The sequence below is a fragment of the Prunus avium genome, chromosome 1, assembly GCF_965620075.1.
Source record: "Prunus avium chromosome 1, drPruAviu1.hap1.1, whole genome shotgun sequence".
NCBI lineage: Eukaryota > Viridiplantae > Streptophyta > Magnoliopsida > Rosales > Rosaceae > Prunus > Prunus avium.
This window is the reverse complement of record NC_142284.1, coordinates 12,826,755-12,833,149: the sequence shown is the minus strand read 5'-3', so window position 1 is coordinate 12,833,149 and position 6,395 is coordinate 12,826,755. Positions and strand designations below refer to the sequence as shown.

General features: G+C 35.1%; 2 pseudogenes; both read left to right on the top strand.

The window, feature by feature from the left end:
* Positions 1–2,017: 2,017 nt before the first annotated feature.
* LOC148297351 (uncharacterized) lies at positions 2,018–2,630 on the top strand (annotated as a pseudogene).
* A 115-nt stretch (positions 2,631–2,745) lies between these two features.
* LOC148297350 (uncharacterized) lies at positions 2,746–4,559 on the top strand (annotated as a pseudogene).
* The last annotated feature ends 1,836 nt before the right edge of the window (positions 4,560–6,395 follow it).

Genomic DNA, 6,395 nt, shown 5'->3' with positions numbered 1-6,395 from the left:
GTGACTAGGTTTTATTTTAGCTTGAGGAGGAGTTTATAAGTTCAATACGTGTCATAGCCTTTGGAAATAAATCTCTTGGCGTTGACACATATATAGCAGCTTATACAAAAGAGTGGCAACCAAGTTATCTTTTTGTATAGATAAGATAATGGCCTTTGTTATTATCCTCTCCATTGTTACTGCCATCTCACCACCTATAAATAGGAGTGTTAATGAAAGGAAGAGATATCATGCAATGTGTGTGTGTGTGTGTGAGAGAGAGAGAGAGAGAGAGAGAGAGAGAGATGATGATGATGATGAAATTCTTGGAAGATATATAGGGCTTAGCTTGTATTTTCTTAACTTGGAGCAATGCTTTGGAATCGAGGTAGGGGTTTCTTGGGGGCCTTTACGGGGATTGATCTAATTAAATTTCGTGAGCTCTATATTATGTGTGATATTATAATGGATGTTCTTGATATTGTATAATGTTCTTGATATCGGATGTTTACGTATTGTTAACTATTTGGTTAATGTTGGCATAATTATATATACATTGGTGATGTTTTAAATGGTTACATTGTTGTGAGATACATGGGATATGTGAAAAACATAATTATATCATGTCATGGAAATTGGTTGGGGTTGTTGGGTTAAGAAAATAATGATGGAAATAGGGTAATGGAAATAGTCTTTTGTGTGGTTAAGTCTAACTCTTCGCAGGTACCAAGTCTCAGGGATCCCACAGTGCACATGGTTTTTATTGGGTGATTCAGGACTGGTGACAGGGAGTTAGACAAGATGACTAACAAAAGGGGAATTATGGGATGGTTGAAATGGGTGTTAGTTCATATAAATGGACATTCGGGACCAAGTGGTATAAGCATGGTATGGGACGTACAGGTCTTCTTGTCCAGTTATATGAATTAACGAGAGTAGATGAAGAGCATTCATGCATTAATATTATTAATGTGATATTTGGTTGTGTGATTGCATGTCACTTAATTTAGTTATATCAATCTACTATGGCAAGGTCTCATGTCCCTACTAAGTGGTGGTTGCTCATCCCTCACCCTGTTTAATTTTTCAGATGAATTAGTGGGCAAGACAAGGACTAAACCAGTTGAGGCTGAATTAGAAGAGAAGTTTATTTTAAACCCATGTTTCGGCTTCTTTTTATTTTATTTTACTTTTTATTTTCTCACGCACCAGGCGCAGGGTTTCCACCGACCCCCAAATCTAGGGCGTGACAGACGACCACCAACGATCAAAGCCGATTCTCACTCTCTCGGAAAAAAAAAAAAAAAAAGGGTAAGAAACTCAACGCTCTAACACACATTTGCCTTCGTTTTTAGGGATTAAGGATTTTAGAGATTTTAGCTACTATTCATTATGCATTTGGAAAAATGGATGACTATTTGGATTAACAACTACTCTTGGTTTAGGTTTTGCCTTCGTTTATAGGGATTAAGAATTTTAGAGATTTTACCTATTGTTCATTCTTCATTCTACAATGTAGTTTAGGTTTTGGGTTCAATATTGGTTTCAAAACCTCTAAAAACCAAAAAATTACCAGAGAAAGAGAAAGAGCATTAAATATTTCGGTTTTCTACATGCAGTTTCCGTTAATGCAATGTATTTTCCGTTAATGCAATGCATATCCAATGCAGTTTCCTTTATGTTTTGAGTTTTGGTTTTGAATTTCATTATGATATCTTTGTATTACAGATTGGTCATTTTGAATACTTTTGATACTTCTTGTTTTGACTTCGTTGATCTTTCGATTTCATGTCAAGTTGATATATATTTCTATTATGTTTTGTGTTTTGAATTGCTCCTTTTCAAAACCTCTAAAAACCAAAAAACTACCAGAGAAAGAGAACGAGCGTTGCAGTTTCCGTTAATGCAATGCAATGAACTACAAACTGCTTTGCAGTTTCTATTTTCTATTTTCTGCTTAACTATTTATACTTCTTCCTTGTAGTTTATCTCTACTTGTCCTAATAGTGTTTTCATCCCTTCTTGTTTCAGATCACAAATGGTAGAAGAAATGTCACTACAAAAGAAGGAAGCTCAAAACCAACCAAAGCCAAGAATCAAAACAATGGCTCAAAAGACAAAACCAAAGCCAAACTATGATAAGAAAGCAAAGGACTCGAACTATGTCCAGTTTCGGTGCAACGTCAATCCATTCAACAACATCATTACATATGTTAAAGACAAGCTCAATGACATGCAAAAGAAACTCCTCAAGAAAACACCTTTCTGGAATTTGATTGAGTTGTTTTACAATCAAAGAGTTGACATGAAGAACATGAATAAGTAGGACCTTGACTTAGTAAAGTTGCTTAAGAAGTTTGATCCAGATACAAAGTCCTTCAAATTCGGCACCAAATCATTTAAGATCACAGCAAATGTAGTGACTGAGATTCTAAGATTGCCAAACGAAGTAAATTTGTCCAACTTGGCACTGATAGATACATATCAACCTTTATAACAAGGCACTTTGGAGAAAAGTCAAAACCATCCAAAGGCATGGTAGGAGAAGAATTACAAAAGACAATTGCCTTGGCAAACAAACCAAAGAAAGAAAAGGCCAAGGTAAAGCAAAAGAAGAAAACGAATAGAGGAAAAGCCAAAAAAGAAGCTGAAGAAGAAGAAGAAGAAGAAGAAGAAGAAGAAGAAGAAGAAGGGGAAGACAAAGAGGAAAAAGAGGTTGTTGATTATGACAAGGATGTGGTCACCCTAATCTTGATTATGCTTTGCATGACATTGCTCTTTGCCAACTCTTCATACACTTTGGATTGGAAAATTGTTGAGCACTGTGTGAATCTAGACACACTTTCAAGCTATTCATGGGTAAGAGCTGTTTCAACCTACATAAATGACTCCTTGATCACAAAGGCAAAAGTAAAGAAGGAAGGAGAAGCCTCTATAGGAGTTGTTGCAGGATGCACTATCCTAATATTAGTATGTAAACAGTGGCTTATGATATATATTTTAGTTTTCTGCAATGTAGGTTCGATGCAGTTTCTGTTTTAGCCAATGCAATTTCCAACCTAATTTCTGATATATCTTGTCTTTGAACTGTGCAGTTTCTACTGTGTGAAAAGACAAATATCATACAACCAATCATTGGCAAGGAGAAAGAAACTCCTGCAATTCTTAAATGGAGTCTTGTTGAACTCCACACAAGATTCAACTAAATCAAGGACTTAAATGACATAGAGGTATGCAATTTATCGCATTTTCTATTTTAATGTATCTTGAATGTGAATCTATGCTAAATCATTCTCATTTTACAGGGTATTTTCAAAACCTCTAAAAAGCCAAAAACTACCAGAGAAGAGGGAGACCATGTTGACAAGGTAATTAGAATCTGTACACAGTGGCTTATGCATTGCAATTTCAGTTTTCTGCATTGCAAAAATGGAAACTGCAATGTAGTGCCCATTTCCTGCAATGCAGTTTTCATTTTATCCAATGTAGTTTCTAAATCATTCTCATTGTACGGAGGTATTTTCAAAACCTATAAAAAGAGAAAAACTACCAGAGAAGAAGGAGACCTTGTTGACAAGGTAATTAGAATCTGTAAATAGTGGCTTATGCATTGCAGTTTCTGTTTCCTACAATGCAGTTTCTGTGTTCTGCAATGCAGTTTCCGTTTTATCCAATGCAATTTTTAATTAGTTTCCGTTCAATTTGTAGAAAAAAGAAAACAAAGATGATGAAGGAGAACAAGGAGAAGCAGATGAAGTAGTAGGACAAGGAAAACCTGATGATGATGATCAAACTCCATAATTAAAAGAGATTAGAAAAGAAAGAAAAAAAGGTTTGAGATTGGAGCTGGAAAAGAACCTGTTGGAATTCAAGACCTCTTGGTGAAGTCCATAACAGTCCAAATCAACTACCGCCAACGCCAAAAAAGCTTAAAGCTGTGGAAGGATGAAATTAATAAAGACAATGACAAGAAAATGATGGAATTGTGGGATATATTTATCCAAGCAGAAAAGAGATCAAACGAGCTGGAAGAGAAGTTGGCAACACACAAAGAAAAATTAAATGATGAAGAATATGTGATTGCTACTATGACAGTGGAATCTACAATTCATCTTCACAAAATACAAAATCTGAAAAAGAGGATTGCACAATTGGAAGGCAAGGAACCTCATATTGACCCAGAGCCGAGTGCCAAGAAAATGAAAATTCAGGAAAAGTACAAGGCAGAAATTGAAAGCATGTTCTCGGACCAAACAATCTTTGAAATAGAGCAGGATCTGCCTACAATACAACCAACACAACCAGTTGAAGAAAAAGAAGAAGAGAAAGAAGAAAAGAAAGAAGAACATAAAGAAGAAGACAATAAGAAAGAAGAAGAGAAAGAAGAAGAGAATAAGCAAGATGCTCTAACACCTGATGTTCCTACAAGAATACAAAGGCTCAAAAACAGAGAAAGAAAGAGGCGTCAAGCATCTTGCTATGAGTACGAAAAAGATAAGCAGCCAAAAAAGGAGGCAAAAAAGGATGATGAAGAATTACCATAATTCAAGCTTATCTCTTCTGAGGAGCCATCAACATAAAAGGATCCTCAAAATCAGATGGAGGTATGCAATTACTGCAGTTCAAGCTTCTTTTTTTCTGTTTCCTGCAATGCATTTTCTGTTTTCTGCATTACAGTTTCCGTTTTATCCAATGCCATTTCTAATTAGTTTCCGTTCAATCTCCAGTCAACACAAGAGACATCTCAGCCTGATGCCACAGATCCATTTCCTCATTCCCCACAAGGAACAAGCCTTCATGATCAAATAATTCTAGGTCTGCAAAAATCTGAAGATGAAGATGAACGCCAAAAAAGAAACAAAAAAACCCAATTAAGAAAGCATTAGGATGGGGAAAAAAGAAGGTGTGGCGGAAAATACCAAAATAGGACAGGGACAAAATTCAAGAATACTACTTAAGTACTCAACCTGGGTAATATCTCTAACCCAAAAGAACAATTATTTCATCTTTTTATTACAATTAAATTGAAACCAATCTTGTGAATTTCATTTATTCAAATCCACAAAGATAACTTTTGGGCAGGACTCCGTGATGAGAAAGTGACAAACCGTGATATCAAAGATATTGTATGGGACTTGGAACTGTCACAAAACGTAAGTCTAAACTACTAATTCTAAAACACACACTGCACTGCAGTTCTTATTTGTGCCTCATATATTACCCATTAACAATTCTATTTTTCTTCAATCAATGTGAAACAGGTTACTAAAGTCTATATACAAATTAAGGAGGAGAAAATGGGGCCCATGCAGACAGATACTCCATAGTACATGTTTACATGGACTTGGGCAAGAATTGTTTTCAACATTGATTAAATAGACACTGCACTGTAGTTTTCGAAAAAAAATATACTAACCAATTTCCATTCAATTCTTGCAGACATACATGCAAAACCACATAGAGCCAGCTTGGCATAGAGTCATGTATGAACCCTTGTTGGAAAAACTCGGGAAATGCAATGTGCTATTCTTCCCAATCATTTCAAGCTCCGAGTTCCACTACACCCTCCTCGCATTTCATAAACTAGAACAAAAGTGGAGACACTACAATCCACTCAGGTCATTGGGATCAAGCAAAGAAGAATGATGCATTGATATTGCTCATCAAATTGTAAGTGGAATGAACCCGTCTAAATTTCTCAGAACAAACAGAAACTGCAATGCCGTTTCTGTATTATACCTACTGCCTAATTTCAGACCAAAACTATAATATGCAATGTAAATATTTCTAGTTATGGGATATGAGAAAAGATTTGTTATACATCTAAACTGTCATATAATCTTAGAACATGATGCAACAAAAGGAAAAGGAAACAGGAAACTGCACTGCAGTTTCTAGTCAAAAACTACAACAAATAGAAACTACAGTGCAGTTTCTGAAGAAAAAAATATATGATCAAATGTGAAAAGAAACTAAAAGGCAAAGCCATGATCAAAGTACTAAAACTAAGTTCAAAACACATTTAAGTAGATCAACAGTTGTAACATTCCAATAGACTTGCAAAAATTATTCTAAGATCGAATTATAAACAAAAAAACTGCACTGAAGTTTCTGGTAAGAAACTGCACAAATGGAAACTGCCTTGTAGTTTATGTAAAAAATCTGCTCAAATGTGAAAAGAAACCAAAAGGCAAAGCTATGATCAAAGTACTAAAACTAAGTTCAAAACACATATAAGTCCATGAGCAATTGTAACATTCCCATAGACTAGCAAAAATTATTCTAAAATCGAATTATGAAACAAGAAACTGCAATCTTGTCAAAAACTGCAACAAACAAAAACGGCAATGCAGTTTATGAAACAAAATATGCTCAAATGTGAAAACAAGCATTGAATGGCAGTTAAAAATGAATAT